General features: G+C 34.8%; 1 pseudogene; it reads left to right on the top strand.

The window, feature by feature from the left end:
- Window positions 1-7,698: 7,698 nt before the first annotated feature.
- On the top strand, window positions 7,699-21,442 carry LOC113306462 (annotated as a pseudogene).
- The last annotated feature ends 4,029 nt before the right edge of the window (window positions 21,443-25,471 follow it).

Genomic DNA, 25,471 nt, shown 5'->3' on the forward strand with positions numbered 1-25,471 from the left:
TTTAGGGTTTAGGATACATGTATTTATAGTGTTTATGTAACCCTAATTATGATATAAACTTGATGTGCAAGAAACTTGGGTAACAAGACTTCTGGAAACTTCTGGAATCTTCTTTGAACGGGCTAGACATACTTTGTCTAGCGGGCTTTCCGACAATTTATTGACGGTACAAATAGTTATATTGTCATGGATGGCTCGACTAGGTACAAAGGCACTATAGTAAGGACTGATAATAAATTGTAGGATTGGTCTTAGTCTATCAACTAATAATTTTGATGTAATCTTGTAGACTCCGTTACACAATCCAATTGGTCGAAAATCACTTGGTTTAAATGGGTGTTCGGATTTTGGAAGTAAGGTTATATTGGTACGGTTAAAACGTGAGTCTAACTCCACATTCTCAAAGAAGTTGTGAGCCAATTCTATAATTTATGTGTTTGTCATGTCCCAATCAACATTAAAGAACTTACTTATATATCCATCCGGTCCCGGAGCTTTCTCCGATCCAATAATGCAGAGAGATTTATATATTTTTTCTGGTGTTGGTGTTGCTGTCAAATCTCTGCATTGATTGTCAGACAATCTAGGTTGCATGCCAGTAATTAGATCCATATTTATTGTTGTTGGTGCTATAATATATTGATGTTGAAAGTATTGTACCATCAAGCTTGCAATTTTCCCTTGATTGTCTACCCAAGTGATATTTTTGTCCATGAGTTGATGCGACGGACCGGAATATTTTTCCTATCGCACCTGGGCGCGTAGGTCATAACTCCCCGTTGCGCCGCTCCGATGCTACTAACCGAACCTTAAAACTAGGAAAATGCACGTCCATTTGTCCTTGCAAGCATGCTCGTGGAGTATGATGCAACGAACTTAACTTTCACACCGTTCCGACTTACCCTTGTTCTGCGAAGGGTTTAAAGCCATAGAGGCCGTGGACGATGCTACATGCATCACTGGCCTTTGGGTCCTTTCTAGGCATAGTACATGCCTTGGGTTTACGCATAAGCCATTGTAGGCCTAATTCCCCCTCTTCACTTAACTTATACATTACTGAAAGCATGTACTTGTATTGCTCGTGCCAAGGGTGCATTAATCAGGCTCATGCCATACTTTATATAGGAATATGCAAGCTCCGCTAACTTGCATATTATTGTAGATTAATTTCCTGACCGTGCCCAACGCGCCATTAACACATATGCAAACTATGTGTAGCTTGATAGGCAGTATGAACATTCAGTGAATGACATGGAACTTGCCTAATCAAGTTTGACCATAATCATCTCTTGCATAGCAATGCCGAGCCAGATGATATGAGAGGCTAATATGCCGCAATCATCTCTTAATTAAATGATATGAGCGACAATGTGCCGGACCGGAAATGCTGCAACTCATTGTGGCTTCCTATGTACCCTTCCTTACTCTAAAGGGATCAAACACTAACCGTAGTTCATCCTAGAAGGGAAAAGCAACTTAAGCCAACTCATTTGCAAGGCTGTGGTAAAGCAATAATGGTAATAGCCTAGTCCTTGTAGGTCATTCCATCAAAATGCACAAAGGTTGCGCATTAATGAGTCCGCGATATGGAATAATAGTGCCCATGCTTAATAAGCTCCATTGGCAAAGCTACGCAGCTATAAATGAGGTCTAAGCATCATTTATGTTCTTTCGGCTAGGCTATGAAGCTTACTTGGCGCATAGTTCGCATATGCACCTTCAACCAACTACCATTCCCTATATATGTCTTAAGAACATTTTTACAACCTAGATTAGGGGAGGAAAATGACATTTACCAAGTACCATTTTTGAGGTGCTTGCTTCACTATTCATGAGTTGCCATGTATTTCAGAATAACCGGTCGTGATGGATGTACATTCAATTCTGGCCCATAAGCTAATTCCAATGTCCGGCCATGATGGCTGAACATTTTCTAAACCAGCCTGCTCCGGCCTAATGCAACACAGTGATGCGATATTGGCCTTAAGACAATGACATAGTACTGTGCTATGTTAGCACTAGCTTTGCTCAAGGAGGTCGTAGGACAATGACATGGGAATGTGCTATGATTGGCTCTAGGCCACTGTAGCTTGTAGCTTGCACCCTCTTGGTGCCATATTGGCCTTGACCGATATGCCCAATATAATGTGCCACTTTGGCGCGTTATTGACTTTTAGCCAATATGACAACGCGATGTGCCATTTTGGTCTAAGCCAATGTTCCATTTAACACGCAACAGAAGCTCTGGATGAAGCTTCATCTCGGGCCATGGCGCATCTTTGAGTATGCGTCATGATAAAAATACATGATGTTACAGTTGATGTATATAATTTTCCCTCCTGTTGACTGTTGTCTTTGTATGGAAAAAGGTGGTGTTCATATCTCCATTATTTAGCCAGTCAATCGTCGATCTTTGTTTCAGTATGTATCATGGCAGTGTTGAAGCATCAGATGTGGGTTTCGTGTATCCTTCTCATGTTGCAACCAAAAAAGTAGCTTCTTACCTGTAGTTGATGCATATTTTGATTGCACTAGCTGAATTTTAAATTCACTCCTTTAGAAGTTTTGGGAGATGATACCGTGCTTTCCATGTTCTGCCTTAGAGTGTTATCCAAGTCAGCCTCACTTGATTGTTGCTATGCATTTATTACTATATCTTTCATTTTTGGATGTAGGAGCCACAAATGTTCTATAAGGAACAAACTTGTTGAAAATCCATGTACAGTTTTTTCCTCCAGTAGTAAAAGAGCATGATCTGATCCAAGTCTTGGTAAATGCCTGATAAGTGCTCGCGGATGTAGGTCCACCAACTGTTGTGAAACTAAACTCCCGTCTAACCGTTCCATTATGAACTTTGAACCTGTTTGCATGTTGGACCATGTATAGGGATCACTTTGGAATCCAAGGTGTATTGGTTCATTCTGATAGATGAAGTTGTTGAAATGTTTCCCTTGGTTATGAACCACTGGTCTTTCTTCTTTCTTCTCTTCCTGATTGATTATCTCATTGAAATCTCCCATGAATAGTCACGGGAGTGTTGGTGTTGTGATGATGAGTACACACGACTTATCGATATTACTATGTCTCAAAGTGGTGCATCACAAGATTAAAATATATCGACAACTGTGCCATATGATTTCCCACACAAAAGATATAGAACTACCAAATTACTACTTCCATACAATAATAAACCTCCGGTTTGTCAATTGGCTTACCAAGTTAGTGCCATAATCATGCTATTTCAATTTCTAAAAAGAATGATACTATTATGTTTTCACTATTTATTTTAGCTTACTTTTTCAGAAATGAAGGGAGTTATATGTTTGGTTTCTAAATTTTTGAAAAACATATTTTCAGATTTATGCTGCAGCGGGGATAATCAATCCTTTTCAAAACTGAAGGTACTAATTCGTAGGCAGAATCCGTAGAATTAGTTATGAGAAGCGGACTCTCAAATCTCCAAACTTGCTTGTGTATCCATTAATTCGTAACTAAACCCTTATTGGGTTCAATATCAAAAGAAAAATACTTGTGTTTCTCCTGAAATAAAAATCAATTCCAGAAATTAAAAGCAAAAACAATTTAATTTACAAAAGTGAAAAATACTATAACCCCCTACTATATGGGTTGAATATAGAGAAGCCCCACAAAATGGATCCTTCTCTATCAACTCCATTATTTCACATTTTGATATCTCTAGGCCCATAACTTTAGAATTCAGGGCCTGTAAATAAAAAATTTACTTCATAATACCAAAACAACCCTTTAGTATATATAGTTATAAAACTAGGCGTAGATTTCATTTTTAGTTTCTTTTTCTTTTTCAGTTTCTCTCTCTAATTTTCTTTAGCGCTCTCTCTCGGATGAAGAACCAGTCCGAGAAACAATTCCTAATCGAAATTCTCAATGAAAAAATGATTTCGAAACTTAGATCTAAGATTTTGCAAACAAATATCCTGATTATCCAAACAAAAATTCTACATCAACATCACTTTCTCTCTCTGGTTTTTGCTCCGAAGAGTATTAAGGTTTTCAGTTTCAGATCGTCAACGTCGTAGTTTAACGGAGAAGAAGAAAACGAGTTTAGCTTCATCGATTTCAGATGACGATGCTTATGGATCTCCGTTGATGATTTTGATTGAATAGCTCAATGAACTAATCGATTGAAATAAATAGATTTGATCTACGTCGATTAAATATGGATTTTTCAGTTGATTCGAAGATATCTCAGGAATTGATTTAATCGATTTTTGTTCAATGGATTTACAGATCTGAATGATTTGGTTCAAATTTATTTAACAACTGATCATCAATCTACGAATTCTCAATTGATTCTAGTTTGTTGTTTCAAAGCTACTCCATGTTAGGTTTTCTGATTTGAAGTTGTTGTTGTTTCTTTTGATTTCTGAGATCAAGAAGAATCATCACTGTTTCGGAAGAATAGCAACAGAATCAAGGTACGATTTTTTTTTTAGTTGTTGTTGTTGTTAGTAATTATTCTCGTTTCGATTTTAGTTTCATTCTCGATTTCAATTTTGATTTAGTTTTATCACAATCTAATTTCCTATGGGAACCAATCTTGATCTGTTTTTGATAATTTAATTTTTGTTTTGTTCATTTTGATTAGGTGATTTTCAGTTGGGTTGAAGAATAATTTAGAAGTATGTGGATTCAATTTTATAAATCAGGTATGTATAGCTGGATTTAGGAGTATGTGTTTTCATATGAACTCAATTTGTATTTAAGATCTGTCAAAGTGGTTTAATTAGTATTTGATTGAGAGTAATATTTATTTTTGTTTCAATTGATGTTTGTAGGTAGGAGGACTCGCAGTACCTAATCACATGACATGTTATTCTGGTCTCGGTGGTGCACTCAGTTTTATTATGTACAGTTTTTCCTAACCCTTCAACTGTCTATGAGCTAATAGTAGTGGAGAATACAAATTTTTTATCTCCTATGTTTAGTTAATACTGGACGTGGACTTGTAATGCTTTCAATTTGATATAAATATATGTGAAAATCATCATTGCTTTAGTTGCTAGAAGAAACTACTTCGTGCATCGTTGATTTGCGTATAATATGTTTATATCTGTGATTCATATTCCTAAGAACTGCTGAACTTTAGCAACTGTTGAACAATGCTTGTCAGACGCGGGCTTAGAAATGTTATTTAAGCAATTGTGAAAAGATGTGTAATGTTATTTAAGAAATGTTTTTGTTTCATTGAAAGATTTAGGAGAGAGGTCTGAAATAAAGAAGAAAGTGATATGAAGACAACGATTGGTAAGTTTGATGGAGCAACTGCACAAACAACATAATACGTTGATCTATGATCATGGAGTGGGTATGTAACTTCTAGATGTGTAACTTCTAGTTACACAAGTTAAATAGATGTGTAATTTTTAGTTACACATGCTAATTAGATGTGTAACTTCTAGTTACACAACCTGAATAGGTGTGTAATTTGTAGTTACACAACCTGAATAGGTGTGTATTTTGTAGTTACACATGCTAATTAGATGTGTAACTTTTACTTACACATACTGATTTTGATGTAGTTTTTTAGAGCAGTTTTATCTTGATTTCGTTATCTTGATTTCAAATTTGTTAACTTTTGCTTGTTGACCAAAATGTGAACTTACTTTTTATTCTTGAATGATTATTTCAGCTTGTATTTCTAGCTCAGCTACTTCATTCCCCTCTTACAATAGTGATGGTGGTGGATCTTACTTGATCTGTTAAGGTATTGAACCTTAATTCTTTTTATCAGTTCTTCACTGCTTGTTATTTCATGATTGCAGACCTTTTTTATACAAATAATCAATTTTTGATTGGTGAAAATATGGGATTTTACTTGTATAGTTATCTTTCTTCTGCTCATGCTTTTCCTTCTTTCATATAATGATGTTGCCATGTTTCTTAGATTGTTGAATCAAATCTTGGATTTTACTTACTATACAGAATGAGCACTGTTATAACAATTATGGTCAAATATTTTACTATATAGAAGGGTATACATGTTTGTGCATCGACACGGCGACTGACATGGTAAACACAGGTTCAATAAAGTTAGGGTTAGGTTCATGTTATGAACATTCTTATGTTTTGTGATTTCTCCTGTTAGCTAGTTCGATCTAACTAGGCTGCAAAAATGTCAAAATTCGGAAATCTTGTAACTGCTAGTTACACATGCCAATTGGATGTGTAACTGCGAGTTACACATGCCAACTGAATGTGTAACTGCTGGTTACATGTGGTAATTATATGTGTAAAACTTAAGATTTGTATATCTATGTCATGCATTCATATTTTTTTATGTTCTGGTCTGATACTGGAATACCAGTCAGTCTTTCCATGCATAAATATTGATTTATCCATCTTTTTACAGGTTACCCTCTCTGAGCAGATGAGTTAGGAGGTATGATTGTGTAAGACTTGAGATGACAGAGAAGAATATGATGATCAATTGGTGTTTTGGATTGGTGTGTCAATCTGCAGGTGTTGATTATTAATATTACCCTCAATTACACTAGATAGATGCATGTGTAACTCTCAATTACACTAGATAGATGCATATGTAACTCTCAATTACACTAGACAGATGCACGTGTAAATTCTAGTTACACATGCTAAAAAATTGTTGTAAATGAATATTAAAGTAATACATGTATTTTTTTATGTACTCTTTTTTATGTCTATTTTTTGCATATATATACAAGTGTAACTTTGCATTACACATGCCATAAGGATGTGTAACTTCTGGATACACATGTCATATGCATATGTAACTTATGTTTACACATTCGCACTATACTTTAATAATTTCGGGCCTAGATTTAATAATTTTGGGCCTAGATTTAAATTTTATTTAATTATGGGTTTGGCAATATTCATAAGGGTATCAAGGTCTTTTAATAATTCGGGGCCTAGATTTAAACTTCTTTTAATTAAGGGCCTCATATTATGGGTTATTCATGGGTGGGGCCTGAACCTAATTTCCCCTTTGCAAAAAGATAATTTTTTTGTTTCCATAAACCATTTCGAAACTGTGCACCTAATCAAATTTCCGACTTATATGTTTTTAATAAAAGCTATTAACAGACAATTATTTTAAGACCTACGAAGGGATCTTTTTTCTTTCGACTCCTATTTCAAGATTGCTTACGTGAGTCTTGTTTGGAGTATCAAAACCTACATAAAACAAAAATTCATGATTGTTTGATTGGTACGCCAAACAAGTTGGTGCCTCTGTAGCAGCCATATATGTTTTGATCTTAGGCCGCTCGCCAGTTGGATTTTACCTACAGCAGACTAATAAATTTGAAAACGGTGTTATCAAAGTCACGATCCTATTGACCTTATCAAGTCAAGCACGTCTATATAATGAGAGAATCGATTGTTAATCCAGGCGCACAACTCTCTCTCTCTCTCTCTCTCTCTCTGTCTCTCAAGTCTAGCTAATTACATTTTTGTTCGTTGGTCATCGATCGTCGAAGCAAGATTTGTTTGCAGTGACTGGTTCTTGGTTTTGCATGTTTAAACCAGTATATTTAAAAGAAAATGTCAGCGATTGATTCAATGTTCTTTTCTGGAAGATCCAGCGCCGCAAACTCCTACGAAAGTTCATCGACCCATCATCGGTTGGCTTTAGTATTTCTCTGTAATGACCGGCCACGCAAGAGCACCACACTGAAAATGGTCAGATGCGGAAGACAATCAAATGCTAGATTGTCCCATCCGGCAAACCATCATCAACAAAGTACAAGTGCAATTAGTACTGGCGGGTCAAGAGAAGGAAGAATTTTGTTGGTGGATGCTAAGCCTAAGAAAGGACTTGCTTCTCAATTCTTTGATGTTGTTGAGAAGTTGGTAGTCAAGCTCATGCATGATAAACAGCCAAGCAGCCAATACTTGGCCGGGCCTGGGATTTTCGCTCCGGTGCATGAAGAAACTCCTCATCCGAATCTCCCTGTCAATGGATACCTTCCGGTAAGAAAGAATAACCATTCCACACACACGTAAACATGCAGTATACGTGTATGTATATACAAATTTCTGAGAACTATACATATACATGTCGTCTTTAAATCTTTTAACTGCTCTTTTTGCAGGAAGGATTAAATGGAGAGTTTTTGATGGTTGGTCCAAACCCTAAGTTCATGCCTGTGGCTGGATATCACTGGCAAGTTAGACAAAACTCAAATAATTAGTCGAGCTTTATTGGTTGTGAATCAACGTAACAGTAGATTACAAATTTACAACCATAGACTAGACTGTTTTCACGAAATTATTGATTGCCAAAATTCCAAAACCAAATACAAACGAAAGCACTGCTGTAATGGTTGAAGTTGATGTGTCCTAATATCTGTTTACTTGTTGCGTGCAGGTATGATGGAGATGGGTACGTGTATCTATCCCTTGTTTGTTTATGGATTTATTTTCCCTTTTTAGAAAGAGCGCCAGTACTGCGAAGTAATACATTTTGTTTTCTTGGTAAAGAACAACCAACCACAGTTAAAAGTAGGAGTGCATTTTGTTTCGTAGGTTAAATGTTGAAAGTCCTCCCTGAACGTGATAAATCTGTCTCCTATCGCCTGACATTATACTGACACTTTAAATCCCATTTTTGCTGTGAGGTACAAACGAGAACAATTTAGAAATTATAACCTTTTATTATTATTTTTTTCTAAAACAACCGCCTTCAAAAACCTGTCTTGATTGGGCATACCCAAATTAATTGGATATACCTAATAAGACAAAAGTCGGGTCATTTTGAAATAAAACAGACTATCCATTAACCTTGTATTTTCTAAATGGCTAATATACCGTTGTTTAATTAACATTAAAATTCTGATTAGGTTAATTAATTGAGTTCAGATAAATTAATTAGGTAGATTAAAACTTATGAATTTAAGTTATCATTTTGTTTTTGATTGAACTCATGTTGGAAGATTTTTGATGAATTGTTTTGAGAATTTTTTTTGCAACGAAAATGAAAACATACTACCCAAACATTTCTAAAAAGGGGATTGCAAAGCTAATGTATGAAATCATACTCAAAATTAAAGAAGAAATCAACACTTTCAGTTCTGAAACTATGAAAAGTCGGCAGGGTCGACGAATGAAGAACATGCCGACTATATCTGGCTGGCAAGGTTTATGGATGAATAACATGCCGACTTTATCCGGCCGACAAGGTCGGTGAACGAAGAAGATGCCGACTTTATTATTTTGACACACATGAGACTGTTGTAAATGCTTCACTAGTCGACATCTTATTGATTTTTTACCTTATCGGCTACCTTATAGTCGGCAAGGTCGATAAAAAATACAATGCCGACTATAGGATTGTTTGACATACAGAGAAAGGTGTTATAAATACATAATTAGTCGGCAAGGTTTTAATTTCATAACCTTGCTGACTAAACTATAGTCGGCAAGGTATAAGGATGAATACCGTGCCAACCCTGTAAATATTACTTTCAGAAACAAAACTCTTTGAAAAGTTGGCATGCTATTCATCTTATAACCTTGCCGACTAAAAATAATATATGAAAAGTCGGCATGTTGTTCATCCTATAAGCTTGTCGACTAAAAATAAATATGAAAAGTCGGCATGCTCGACAAACAAATACCATGTCGACTGTGTAACTAGAATTCAACAATTTCAAATTTTCTGATCTAATTTGTCATTCAAATAACAAAACAAAGTATTAGAATGAATTTGAAAGGATTAATCGACAATAAAAAATCATAATCGACGACATTTTTTCATTTGAAAATGATGAAATATAGAGTAGGAGAAAGGAATTGATCATTAGATTGATGATGAAGGAGAAGGAAAGAAATTAATAAGGTTTTGATCTAAAATCCAAAAAGGGTGGTTTTGGTTATTATTAGGAGAAGGATAATTAGGTAACTTTACACATGTTAGACACCCCTTAACATTCTATTATGGTTGGGAATAAAATGGATATACCCTAATTAATCTGGATATATCCCAATCAAACCAGGTTCAAAAAGGTTAATAGGTTAATAGTCCTCCTCAATAATTAGCCGAAGACAAATTGGAGGTGCAGCCTAGTAGAAGCTATGATTTCTGTAGAACGTTAAAAGGCTAATGTTCCTCCTCGATAATTAGTGGAAGCCAAATTGGAGGCACGGCCTAGTAGAAGCTATGATGTAGAACGTTGAGCTATTTGTATTTGAGTCGGGAAATTTTGATACCCTTCAATGTTTGGGTCACAGGTGTGTCCGTACTCCGCAGTCCGTTCATAGCTTTGGGGCTCTTGAGTCTTGACTGATTGTTTGATCTAGACTGAGTATTGACTAGTCAACCTCTTGATCACCTAAGAATCTGGTTCCAGTTTGCTTACAATTTTGCCGTTCCATCCACAAGTCCATCATCATCTCTGGCAAGCAAATTTTACTTGTATGGCTGCAACCCAAAGCCACCGACAGACAAATAATTTTGGGACCCAGAGACAAAATGGCTTTACACAATGCTCTTACAAAACCAACAGTCAAGAAATTTAAATCGTAGATGCGACAAATGCTTGCACCCCGTGCTGTAGTTTCCAGTTAATATGAGTTATGCTATGCTGCAGAATGGTTCATGGTTTGCGTATTAAAGATGGAAAAGTAACATATGTTTCCAGTTATGTGAGGACATCTCGCCTTAAACAGGAGGAATATTTTGGTGCCGCAAAATTTCTTAAGGTTAGTACTGTTGGTTGTTCAGGTCTTACATTATGGTATGCCTGGTGGTTAACCACAAACCATAGATGTCCGAATCATAATAATACGGATGCTTACTGTGAAAAAATGCAAACAATACACAACATGAAAAACCAACCAGTTTGAATACCAAATCCCAATGTTGTTCCTTGTATTTCATTCGCCTCAATTTGAATCATGATTCATCACCACCATGAATCACCTGGTCTTTGACACTGTCATGTCTCTAACTGTCGTTAGAATTTTTTATTTTTTTAATAGGAAATAATAAACTGTTGTTTGAATAATTCTAGAAATTATTATAATTTATACACAACTAGTGACAAAACACCTAGGTGACCACCTTAAAGGTACAAAAAAACCAGCCATATTATTTTTAATAAATTAAATCAGTTTCATTAAATAGTGGCACAAAAACCCCAGCTCAAACAATAATTAGCTAATTTAGTTTTGTCTGAAAATATAATTTCCCAAACTGAACTTTGGTATAAAAATATCTAATTCAAAGAAATTGTGGCGGAAGAAATACCTAACAGAAATCAGATTCAAAGAAAACGAAAACGAGATTTTTGTTCTTCGTTTAGGTTTACATCTTCCTCTTCCTCTTCTTCGTAGTTTACAGATTCAGAAAACGATTTCTTCTTCGTTTTCTCAGATTCAGAAAAACAGTCTAATTAAAATAAGAATAATCATCTTCTCCTGATTTCGAACGACGCGCGAGATTTCTGTTCTTCGTTTAGGTTTACATCTTCGTCTTCTGAATCGTAGTTTACAGATTCAAAAAACGATTTCTTCTCCATTTTCTCAGATTCAGAAAAAACAGTTTAATTCAAATAAGAAGAATCATCTTCTCCTGATTTCGATTCAATTAATATAATTTTTTTTAGGTTAGTACTGATTCAATTGGTTACGACAAGCTTCAGATTCAGAGATCTGGTGTTTAATCGAAGAAGATTATAGAAACCGTATCAATTTCGTCTTCAGATTAAACTGTGTTATATTCCGATTATTCATCAACGAATCAATCAACTTCGTCTTGATCATCTTCGTCTTCAGTTTAAGCCCCGTCTATCATTCGGATTATTCATTAAACAATCAAATCAAGTTTTCAGGTATTCAATTTAATTTTTTCTGTTGAATTTTTATTTTCTAGTGAATAAACATAATTGATGATGTTCTTATGAATAAACGAATAAACTGAATTGATGATGTTCATATGATTTGTTATGTTTTTGTTGATGTTCTTATGAACGATTCTATCTATTTGGAATGAACCTTTTTGTGATTTTTTTTGAAATTCATATTGTTGTTATTGTTGTTGATATTCACATCTGGTGAAACTGTTTTTGGTTGCATCATTTTGTTCTGTAGATTATGGATTCTGTTCTCGCAGTTGTATGTCACAGAGAAGATTGTTTAAATTTTCGTATTGGCCTCCAAGAGTCTTTTGCTAATTTGAAGACTAGTATATGCTCAAGTTGGTGTGAATTCCCTCCTCCTTTTATGGAAAATTTTCACATGGTTGATGACCAACAAAAGGTCATTCCTTCTGATTTTGATCTTCAATCTTTGGCTCTATTTAGTCTGTATAATAATAAAGAAGGAATTATGGAGTTACACGTAAGTCACAAAGCTGAATGTTCTAGTTTAATAAGTTCAGGAATTATAGCTTTTGATGACCATCCACGGAGTTCTGGAATTATACCTTTTGAGAAGCCACGAATTGATTATGATGTTCCAGATAAAATTAAGGAACCGTTGAAGTCTGCTCACTGGTTACATCTTTTTCAAGGAGTTGAACAGTTGTTTCTGGGAGGTGTTCAACAAGTTCGTTGTGATTTACAGAAGTATCACGCAGCAGCTGGTTATGAATTCAAGGTATATAGGAATGAGAAGTTGAGGATTGGTGCATGTTGTGCTAATAAGAAAGATGAGAAATGTAACTGGCATTTATATGCTGTTTCTGTTGATGGTGTTGTAGGAAGTCCTCTTATTATCAAGGAACTAGATAATCAGCATACTTGTGTTGGTGGATTTGTTAACAGACCATAGATATCGAAGAAACTAGTTAGTAGCTTGATTATTGATGAAATTAAAAAGGATCCTAATAAGAAAATTAAGCATATTATGAATCAGTTTACGAGAGAATACAGCTTTGACATTAGTCGTTATTATGCATACTCAGGGAAGAAGCATGCACTGAATACTACATGAGGAGAGAACGAGAAATCTTTTATGTTCTTGAACTGGTATAAAAACAAGTTGATTGAAACCAATCCTGGTTCTCACGTGGTTTTGGAAGTTGAAGAAGGGACTCAAAAATTTCAGAGGATGTTTATCTGTTTTGAAGCTTGTAGTCGTGGATTCAATTTATGTCGTCCTGTATTATTCGTTGATGCGGCCCACTTGAAAAGCAAGTACCTTGGTCATATGATGGCAGCAACAGGTCTAACCGGAAATGATGGTAAGGTTTTCATCATTTTTTTATGTTGGTTTCATCATTTTTATGTTTTGTTTCATCATTTTTATGCTTGGTTTTCATCGCATCTTATGCTTGTGTTATGCTTTTTGTTCATGTTACAGAAATCTACCCTCTTGCTTATGGTGTGGTTTCATCGGAGAATGAAACGAACTGGAAATGTTTTTTGGAAAATTTGAAGAAAGTTCTTTCTCCTTTGCGACCAAAGCTTACTTTTGTGAGTGATCAAGGTATTGGGTTGGTAATTCAAATTCCTATTGTATTTCCTGAGGCTTTTCATGGTTGGTGCTACTGGCATATGGAATGAAATATCAATACATGCTTACCGAAGAATTGCAAGGTTTATAAAAAATATGTATTGGGACTGATTAAGAAATGTGCGTATGCTTCTACTCATAAAGAATTTACAGAGAATTGGGTTAAGTTGAGGAAGGTTGAAAATCAGAAGTTACAAGACTATCTAAGTAGAGCTCATGTTGATAAATGGGCAAGTTTTTTCTTATATGGTAGGTTGTGTTCAAATATTGCTGAGAGTTTCAATGGTTCGGTTGTTGAAGAGAGAGATAATCTTATAACCATCATGGTTGATGAGATCAGGGTAAAGCTTATGGACCAAATGTGTAAACGTCGCGAGGACTCTGCTAACTTAATGAATTGGCGTCAAACTCTATGTCCAGAATATGAAGCTCTTCTCCACGAGAACAAGATGCATGGATGTAACTACCAAGTCACCAAGTCGTCGGAATATGTGTTTGAAGTTCATGCTACATTAACACAGACGGTCGATTTGAAAAGAAAAATATGTTCTTGCAATCGTTGGTGTATTGACGGTTTCCCGTGTGCCCATGTTGTCCGATATATGATGGTGAATGGAGAAGATCCTTACAAGTATGTTGAACACTACTTTACAGTAAAGTTCTACCGAGAATCATATAAACATGCAATCAATCATGTTCCCACAGTTGAAAAGCCTGTGACAGTGTCTCCGAAATCGATGGTTTTTGGTCCGAATAATGGACCACAGCCAAGGCGTCCATCGAAGAAGAAGAGGATTCCTAATACAGGTTCAATTTCCAATAAGAAGATGAGAACCTGTGGTTCCTGCAAGGTTTTGACCACCCATAATAAACGAACATGCCCTTCTCGTCAGATTTCATGAGTACTTGTATCGAATTTAACTTTTAGTTTCGTTTTTAGACTTTAATTTCAGATTTTCATGAGAACTTGTTGTCTTGAACTTGCTTTTATCTACTATTTCAGATTTCAATAGATTTTTGTTTTAGAAGTTAATGTGTTGCAGTGTTTTCATTATATAATTTGGCAGAGAATAAACAATTTTAAGATTTTGTCAGATTTTCTACAGGCATTTGGTGGAACCAGAATAGGTTTCATCATTTTTTGATGAAACCAGATTTGGTTTCACCATTATTTTACTTTCACTTTTCTTCTGCATCTATGACAATACAGTAGATGATGTTGTCTATTGTTGATTGATTGCGTTTACATCGTATTTCCGTAGACATAAGCTTTTAAGAGACTACAACTGAAATTAGACGATTTTTTTTTATATAAACTGTAATTTGTCACCATGACAATCACTCGATAACCATTTCAAAAGTACTTTAAGTTTCAATTAAAACTGAATATGCAAGAAGAAATGTATATCATCATTACAATTACTCGATAACCATTTCAAAAGTAATTTAAACTTCAACTAAAACTGAATGTTCAATAAGACGGGCACGACATACGAGTATTATTCTTATTGTCAAGGAGTATCTTCAACGCCAATTTTGGTCTCATGTTATGCACATTTTCTCGTATATCATTTGTAGACATATTTCCTTTCAAGAGGCTCTTCATGTAATAGAAAACATACAGGCCACAATCGTTCCTGAAAAACCAAAACAATGTCTCAATTGGTACAAGTGACTAGCTGAGAGTGTTCTGGCATTAAAACCAATATGTAAAGCATTTTGGTTTCTAATTGTTTACAAGTGATGAAATGATTTCAAGCATTGTGAACTACAAACTTCCAAACATAACTTACCCCATTTGTTCACAACATGTAGGGTTCTACATAGAGTATGTTGATGGATGACTTGTCTGCTCATCACGGGGGAGCTTTGCGTCGTGCTGCGCAAATGATGATGCTATACATTGTCTCATGCTTTCAGCACTTTTTATGCATTCTTCTTCTGTGGAAGCCAAGGAGTTATAGTGATAAAATTCTCCGTTTTCCACATCAAAAGAAAGCAATTTCCAATGGTTTACATCTTCAATTGTTGTCAGCAACGGAACGAACAAAAACTGCACGCTGTAATCCATGTTGTCGATGAAACCTTCTATTACAGCACCACATTTCTTACCTAGTGAGTATAATGTCTGAAACAAAATACGAGATAACAGCTCCTTAATGAGTTACATACATGCAAGTTTGATGAAACCAAACTTGGTTCCATCAAAATTGACCATATAAACAACATCATTTTTTGTTTTCCAAAACTATTTTTTCTGCCAAAAAAATTACATTAGAGAATTTCAGAGTAAACTTACATAGGAAAATGTGCTTAGAAACACAGCTCTCTTGTACTTTGGAGAACCATCTTGTTTCAATTCATTTTTTTTATGTTGTTTTGCAGCTTCAACATGTAGAACTCAATGATGTAATTTATAAGGTTAATAATTTATATTAATAAGATAATAAAGTTACACAAAATTATAACTTTGTTTGGTCCACAGATTGACTTGATAGTCAATGACGAGTCCTGGTACCAACTCTTAATTCTTAAATAGTCGTCATTTTCTTGATTTGATTGATTGTGCATATTTTTTGCACATATCTACTTGCGTATATATGTTCCAAAAATTATGAAAGGGGAGTACAAATAATCAAAAGAGAGTTTTTGTTTTTTAGGTCCTATAATGATGTATATACCGTTAATACAAATAATTACTGAAGGTTAATTTTCATTAAGAAAAAAGAAAGAAGGTTAAGTGACATTGTGGATAATAATTGCACACCGATATTTGTTGCACACAAAAAATAAATATTATGGATAGTATTTACACACTAAAAAAACTGTGGATAATAGTAGCACGCTATAAAATATGAAAAAAAAAATTTTAAAAATCATTACGAGAATAAAAAAAATTTGGAAAAACAAAATTTTTATATTCGTATATACGCTCTTTGTATATGTCTTTCAAAAAGCTTTCCAAATATACAAAATTTGTTAAATTCCGATATATGATCTGTGAGATATGATATATTTAAGTTGGTTTGACGATTATACCCCTACAAGATAAAGTTTATATTCATTTTTATTATATTTTTACACATATGGTTATTTCTGTAATTATATTTTTTTGTTTAATGCCATCCTTTAATCATATATGGGTCATTTGAACAAGATGCGCTAATTTTTTTTTAAAGAATTTTAAGTCAGAAGACATTTGAGTAAGAGAGTGAGGAGAGGGTCAAGCATTTAATTCCCACCATATTTTATGATATAAATGTAAAAAATACTATTTCTAATTTTGTGTAAAAAAAAATATTCTTTGCCTCCCCATGAGTGGGTTATCATTAAGCATTATCTCGATCCTGTCTCTACTTGTCATTGCCTACATGTAACATTAGGGGTGAGCATCAGCCCAGAATCCGCGGATTTTTTCGAGGCCAACTGTATTTTTGTGGTTGATTGTTCAGACCGTTAGCTAATGGGTTGAACGCGGATGCGATTTTTGAAATCCAACCGATTACAGATTGGGCTGGTTGTAACTTTGAGAATTCGTTGGACATCCGGACCTGTTAGTACTCTCTTTTTTCTTGCCAAATAAAATATTCCTTTCATACTATATTTTGATGAGCTACCATGATACAAGACCAATGTATGTATAAGTGGACAACTTAATCCCAAAATTTTGAGTAACTTCAAAGCATTACACTCAAATCCAATGTTAAATATTTATTTCCAAAATCATCCATAAACTTTTTGCATATATATCTCTATTATAAACTTTAATTATTAAACAAATCCACTGGATGCATCCAATTTGTCCATCAGTGCACCAATTGGATGCTTGATTGGATGCGGATGCCAAGTTTGAAATACATAATATATTAGATTAGATGTAGATGAGGTGAAAACTGGTACATACCGTCCCTTTGTCACCTCTATTACACTAACTGTGTATGTTATTCAGCTAATTCATAAATTCGTTGCTTACAAGTTACTACCTCATCAGTCCTATCGGCCTTTGGGGTTAAGAACCACTTCATATTTCCGTTCTACCATTTCTATACATATCAATCAACACTCATATACACTTTGTTATGTCATTTACAAGTTGGATATCTTGATGGATTATTTGGAGTGTTCATGGCCAGCTTACATATTCTTCGATCCAAATTTGAAGTATTGGATATTTCATTTGGAAGTGGAACATGTAGGTTTTCCGCTTTCCATCTTAGATACTCATTTATTATTCAATAAAAAGGGTTTCATGTATTTGTTTTTACAAAAATGGGAACAATAAAGCTGAAAAATGAATAAAAAGAGTTTCTCACGTATTTAAAGTTTTTTTATCCATTTTTGTTTGATCAGCAAAGTTGTTTATCCATTACAAATCACAAAAACTTCATATGAGAAAGTTCAAAACATTATCTCCATCGGTACCAAATTAATAGTGTATGAAACTAGTGACCAAACTCTTTTGCACCTTACATTTAGCTCTGCCAAGTGTCATCTTCTTTCCTTCAAATTTCTTATAGCTCTTATGGCATGAATATATACCAAATTTTCATTGAAATTATTATGTTATATTAGGCGTCCAACACACACCTTTTTGAAAATTGGGAGATGTGTATTTCCATTACTTGATAACAAACTCGAAATAATTGAAATCATTTATTGAATCATCTATGTAAAGCTTAATCTTATATCAACATATCATCTTTAGTTTGTTTAAAGTTTTTACGTTCAAGTTTTGGACTTGTGCCAACAGGTAATACTAGTCTCACATATCACCATGGAAAATTCTTGGTCTTGGAGAAATGGATAAACCTTGTAAGTAATATTGATGAACTCATTTATACATATGTCTATGTGGTGTTGCAATTGTTATATTAATGTTACTATTTATACATAGTTATGCTGCAACTCTCAGCACGACCCCTTGCTTTGAAATATGTGTATTTTAGTGATGTAATTATATCAGATTATGTGTCAAATGACTTAGATATTGTAAGAAGTTTCACACGAAGACTCCTCTCTTAACCTTGGCATATAGGAAAAGATGAGTTTAATCATCAATGCCTCATTTATTCCAGACCATCATTTATAGTGTCATTCATTTTTATTTTTATTTTTATTTTTATTTTTATTTTTACAATTTTCCAGATGTTCTTAGAATTTTGGAAGATGGAGATCTGCAGACAGTTGGAATGTTAGATTATGACAAACAATTGGAGCATTCCTTTACTGCACATCCAAAGATCGATTCATTTACTGGTAAATCATAATCTTACATATAATTTGGAAATCATTATGAACTAATATCTCTTCTTTAATTTAACATAAATATTAATGATGATTGAAGGCGAGATGTTTACATTTGGGTATGATCTCACACCACCTTACTGTACATATCAGGTCATTTCTAAAGATGGTTCTATGCTTGATCCCGTGCCAATCACATTGTCAGAGCCTACCATGATGCATGACTTTGCCATTACAGAAAATTTTACAATTTTCATGGACCTACCTCTAAACTTTCGACCAAAGGTATAATGCTGGTATTCGTTTTGAGCTATATATGTGTTGTTATTCATTACCATTATTTTTGCGAGGGTTTTGTGTGCCTACAATGTGGTTCACTGGAACCCCGAGCTGGCATGCTATAAAAATTTACAAATAAACCAGTTTTCTCACATAACATAATAAATTATTTTTTTATTTTCTGCAAAAAATCTTCACTTGTGTTTCAGAATTTGGTGACGAAAGAGGACATTCTCGTGTTCAATACAACAAAGAAAGCTCGCTTTGGTGTTCTTCCACGATATTCAACAGATGGAATCCATATGAGATGGTTCGAACTTCCTAACTATTTTATATTTCACAGTGGTAGGCCATATGTTTATTTATTTTAACATCTGGAGCACGAAATCCATAGATCAAAAAAAGTTACCTCATTTTTCTGATCAATTATTACACCAATATTTATGAGTCGTCGGTGCATATTTTCATCGGTTAAAAAAACCAAGGGTGAAATTCCTTACGTACTAGTATCTTCATGGCACTCGCATGATAACCATGAGAATAAGAACATAGAGTATCACAACTGATAAAATTAGCATAACCAATATGACAAGGTTTAAGATACATATTCACCAACTAACGTACTAAGTTTCTGCACAATATCCTCCTTTTATCACTTCAATAATTCATACGTGGCCTAAGCTAACCACTCACACGAAAAAATAATTAGCTTATTTTCTTTTCTTTTTTCTTTTTTTTTGTTCTGATATTTTATCCAATGATTAGCCAATGCTTGGGAAGACGGAGAAGAAGTAGTTCTGATTAGTTGTCACCTTGAGACAACAGATTCGATGAGCATAGTCAATTGGATTGCAAATCCTTTTTATTTCACAAGTGAACTGTAGGACTCTTTTGATTATAAAGTATTAAACAATCTATGCAGTGGAGTTTTTCCAACAACTTTTTTCCAACCAGGTACGAGATGAGATTCAATATGAAAAACGGTTTAGCATCACACAAAAAAACTATCACTACCTTCTGTCGATTTTTCCCGGATTAATAACAATTACATTGGCAGGTAATTTTCATTTTGTTTTTATCTTGTTGATGTTATGTTTGCATTAATAGTTCCTGATTTTGTTAATGCATAATCTGTAATTCAAGAAACAAAGGTTTGTGTATGCAACTATAGCCGGAAAACAGACAGGTAGTATTAAATTTGATTTGCATGCTGAGCCATTACTAGGAAGGAAAAAGTTTGAGGCAGGAGGAAATATTAAAGGTATCTTTAACTTGGAACCCGGAAAGTTTTGCGGTGACGCTGTTTTTGTTCCTCGTGAGTCAGGAGTAACATCTGAAGAAGATGATGGATACTTAATATTCTTCGTATGCGATGAGAACACTGGGTAACTTGTCTCACTATTTCTGATTTCTCATGCTTATTTGAAAAAAAAAATCCTTTTTCAGTACTAGCCAAAGGTTGCATATAAACAATTGATCCTGATTAAAGACTAAATAAGATAATGACAACAACAAATGTTCCTCAAGTCCTCAGCCTCGGCCCATATGTCATTCTATGTCAATTAGCAAGTAGCATATATATGTATTTTTGGATATTTTATCTTTGAGCATGTAACTATGTTGGGTTTGGCTTTTACCATGAACTCGAATACACAACCATTCGAGCCTGATACATTGTGAATGCCAAAAATATTAGTATGCATAAGTTCTTACTACATGGTTCACTCGGTCCAAAATTTTCTTCTCAAAGATTTTATTTCATTTTTCATTATCTTTTTTGTTAATTACTAGGACCAAACTAAACTGGTGTTGATTAATATTTTATTTTATTATTTTTTTTTGATCAGCTAACAAAAAATAAGTATGTAAATTGGTGCAGAAAATCAGTGGTGAATGTAAGTGATGCCAAAACAATGTCAGTGGATCCGGTTGCAGTTATTGAACTACCCAAAAAAGTACCCTTCGGATTTCATTCTTTCTTCGCGACAGAGGTCGGTTTTAATCAAATTTAAACCTTTGAATTTGCATATTACTTTTTACCAGAGCCATTGCTTGCTTCAAGTGTTTTGCGAAAGACGGGTCGGGTCTAAATTTATTCAAACTTTGCATGCCAGTTGTTCAATGTTTAAGCTTTTGGGTAGTCATGTTCCGTAGGTAGGGTACTCATTTTTTATCCGACCAAGCTATATAGTGTACATATTACCCGTGAAAAGAGCTAGAATTTGTAACTTCTTCTTAGCATTGGGTTTCAAAATAATTTGTTGTTGCGTGAATTGTCTTGATATTAGCAATAATTCAAATACTATTATTTGGTTATGTGAAGTTTCCACGGGCTTTAGCGCAGTGACTAGTACTATATTTTCTTTAGCCTTTTCAAAGTTTTAATTGAGTTTCTATGTGGAATTATGTACAGGAGCAACTCAAAGCACAAACAAAGTTTTGAACAATCAAATCCTCCAAGTTCAGACAAATATCGATCTATATGAGTTTTTTGAACAACCAAATGCTCCAGATGCGGAGAAATATCAATCTATGAGTATATTCGGGGAGCGTATTTGATACTGACGAGTTTCGAACCCATATCATTGGTATCATCACCCAGTAACTTCACCACTCTAGTATAGTGACATCGGTTAAAAAAAATACTTTCGAGGATATATTTTAAGTTCTGATGAAATTTAATTAGAACATTTTATGAATCCTCGAACTAAACTATTAGTTTTTTTTTGTTTTTTTAAGAATTATACTAGTGGTTTCCCACTACTCTTATGCTTTATTTTTCCCTGTAGGTAGATTAGCTTCCACTATAAGATTTCCCTTCACGTTTACTACCTCAGCCATGCCATAAAATTATGAATGATTCAACGTCGACCGGGATAAATTTCGTGTGGATCATCCGGTGCATGGATATCTAATGGATAATAGAGAATGGTCATCTGGATTGGTAATAGTGGAGGTGGGTCACACCATCCCCCCGCACGGTGATAACCACGAGATGGAGTCCCGATGTACTAATAAATTTTTGTAACATTATTGATAAACATATAATATTCATGTGTCAAAGTAAATAACAACTACAAACTAAAATGAAAGTGTTGGGGTAGCAAGATACACCACCAATTTTTTCTTAGGCAATCTATGTGGACAAACTCAACACAACTCCGAAAATAAAAACTCAATCAAGGAAAGTGCCCAGAGTTATATATCTCTCTCGACTATCGTTAAAACGTTTACAGAGTTGAACCGTGAACCTAACTACAAAGTGAGTTCTTGGACGGTACCAAAGACCAATGTCCAAGAGTCAATCAAGTCTTTTCCAACTAACAAGGTTCGACCTAGCTACTCTGATTGATCAATGCATAACCTGTGATATTTCAATTATAAAGATAAACAATATAATGTGGAAAAATAAATAACACGGACACCATAAGTTTTATTAACAAGGAAACCACAAATGCAGAAAAACCCCGGGACCTAGTCCAGATTGAACACCAAATTATATTAAGTTATTACAGACACTACCCTACTACCAATTAACTTTGGTCTGGAATGTAGTTGAGACCGAACTCAATATACCACTGATTCAGGTACAGTCGTGCTCCTTACGCCTATTGAATCCCAGCAGAAATCTACGCAGTTGATTCCCTTAGAAGATCTCACGCACAGATTAAGTTTATATTTGATTTCTTGATTTACGATCTAAACAGATGATCAGATCAAACGATAGATCCAGGTGATGAAAATCGACAACAACTTAGGTGATGTAGTTTTTACAGTGGTAAGAAAGGGTTTGATTCTCGGACTTGTGAAGTTGTTGATTTTAGACTTAATTGAATAAAATACTAAAACTAGCAAAAATATGTAAAAGAAGGTAACAAGAGTAAGAGTTACTGGGACTCAGGATTTCACTGTTTCAAATATTCATGTGGTTCAGAAACTAATCCTAGGATAATTATGGCTCAAATAATAAAATATATTGACTCTTAATGTTTGCCAAGATAGATTTTTGAAAGCAATGACTGTAAATCTAAAGCATGGGACATCAAATCATTTAAGCTAAGTATGACCCATCAATTGAAATAACAATCATTTAATAAAAATCATAAAACAATTAATAAACAGTGCCAAAAGTAAATAAATAATTAATTCAAGTTACCACATAGATGAAATCCAGCTTCCTCATTTTTCCCAGTGATGGGGTTTAGCTCATCATGATAGAAACACGATCAAAAGAATTTTTCATTGCTCAAAAAGGTGTTTCTATTAAAGAATTATGAGAAAAAGAATAAAAGCAGCTCAACTGCAACGTTTATAGTTGTTGTAGATTGAGTGTTACAGAGATAATAAGACTGCTGGATTACGACTGTCTCTTTTGTTGTTGATATGCGACAGTGCTATGCGACTGACTTTGACAGGCCTTTGTTCTTCATCTTCTTCTTCCCTGCACCAGCAGAGAACTTTCTCTGCACTTCTTCTTCTCGGCTTTGTAGCCTCTGCTAACTTCCCCAACTCTCGATACCCTCTCTAGTACTCAAACCAATATATTTATACACCATAGGCCGAATATATCTCGAGAAATCTTCCAAATCTTTTTCTTCTTCTTCACGGCCAAGTCACGAATTTATTTCATTTTTTTTATTTCTTTCACGCTTCTTCCAATTCAGTACTTTCCCAACTCGACAAAATCGAATCTCAAACGAATATATTTTTCCTCTATTCCACGTAACTTCCCATAACCACACAGAAAATCCCGTAACTTGTCATTACCCTGTTTAACCGAGAGAGGAAGAAATCTTCCTCTATTTTCGACTAACCACCACTTAACGGCCCTGTTTCGATGCAATGGATCATTCCCAGTCCATATCCAACAAGAAAATCCAACGAAAACTCCACCAACTCTCGCCTGAAATGCCCATGAAATGTCCATGCCCCTGTTTTGAGTCATCTCGATGATTCAGCCAAATTTGGTCAAAACAAAACCCATTAACAGTCCTGTTAGACCAAAAGGAAGATACCCATTTGACTTTATCCCTTTAGTCTCATTATAGATCGCCCAAATCACAAGCCCTAATCTGCTGCCATAAAAAACCAATTTCCCTCCTTTTTCCTGATTTGAATTTGGGAAGAAAGTAGGCCTGTCAATGGATACCGATTTTCCGTTAGCCGATACCGATAATCCGTTAGCCGTTACTGCTACCATCCGACATAGCGGTAAACGGATATCCGATACCGATAAGCTAACGGATAATCCCTTCTTAACGTAACGGTAGTGGAACCGTGTATTTCCGTTAGGTTTAGTTCCGTTATCCGCTAACGTGCGTACTGCATAACTGGTTATGCACATTTTCTTTGTACTGCATAACTAGTTATGCACATTTTCTTTGCATCTGCAGTGATTTATGATAAGCATAACCTTTGATGCATCTGCATAACTAGTTATGCACATTGTTCTGTACTGCATAATGTCTTATGCATCTGCATAACTGGTTATGCACTTTTTTTTTTTGTGCCACATAACAAGTTATGCATCTGCATAACTGGTTATGCACATTTTCTTTGTATTGCACATTTTTTTTGGGCCTGCGCCTAAGTTCCCCTTTTTATACGTTATGTATTGTTTGGTTTATCTCATCTCATTCAGTCATTCTTCTGTTCTTCACTTCGACACAACAGAGAAGTTCTCAGAGAGAAAAAGAGAGAAACTACGGATGCTGAATCAAGCATCGTCTTCTCTGCCTTAGAAATCATCATCTTCTCTGTTTTGTGGCTATCCTGTGACTTACCGGATGGCAGCGGAAAAATATCCGTTATCCGGTAAGTCCAACGTAACGGTAACGTTTTTGAATTTCTTATTTCCGCCGGAAATGAACGGTAACGGATATCCGCTAAATTTTAACGGAAACGGCAGCGACAGAGCCTATTTCCGTTACGTTAGCATCCATTGACAGGCCTAGAAGAAAGTGACCTCCCCCTTATCCGTGGCTGGTCTCCCTTTAGCGACTGGGGTACATTTAGCAATTCCTGGGATGCGAATAGCAATTTTGGGGGTATAAAGATAAATTTTGGGTTGTAAATAGTGAAAAATCCTAGGGTGCCTTTAGTAATTCCTTCTAAGAGTGCAAACATCACTTTTCGAGCCAATTTCGCCACAAAAGCTTATTTCTCCAAAAACACCTACAAAAACATAAAATACCAACATAAGTACAAAAATGGGTACTAACAATATAGGAAATTGAGATCAAAACAGACACATAAATGCGTCTATCATTAGGCAAAAGTCTGGAAATCCTCAAAATCCGGACTTATGCAAACCGAAGTGCAGCCTAGATTATTATTCACCTCACAAGTATGAAACTTGTGGAGTCAACAAAGTATGAGACGAAGAGACTTCGTTGATTACTATCTATCTTGATTGATGGAGCAAGCTCTACAAACAATAAAGATCAGGATACTCAAGTTATTAAAAAAAAAA

Source organism: Papaver somniferum, chromosome 8 (assembly GCF_003573695.1).
Source record: "Papaver somniferum cultivar HN1 chromosome 8, ASM357369v1, whole genome shotgun sequence".
Taxonomy (NCBI): domain Eukaryota; kingdom Viridiplantae; phylum Streptophyta; class Magnoliopsida; order Ranunculales; family Papaveraceae; genus Papaver; species Papaver somniferum.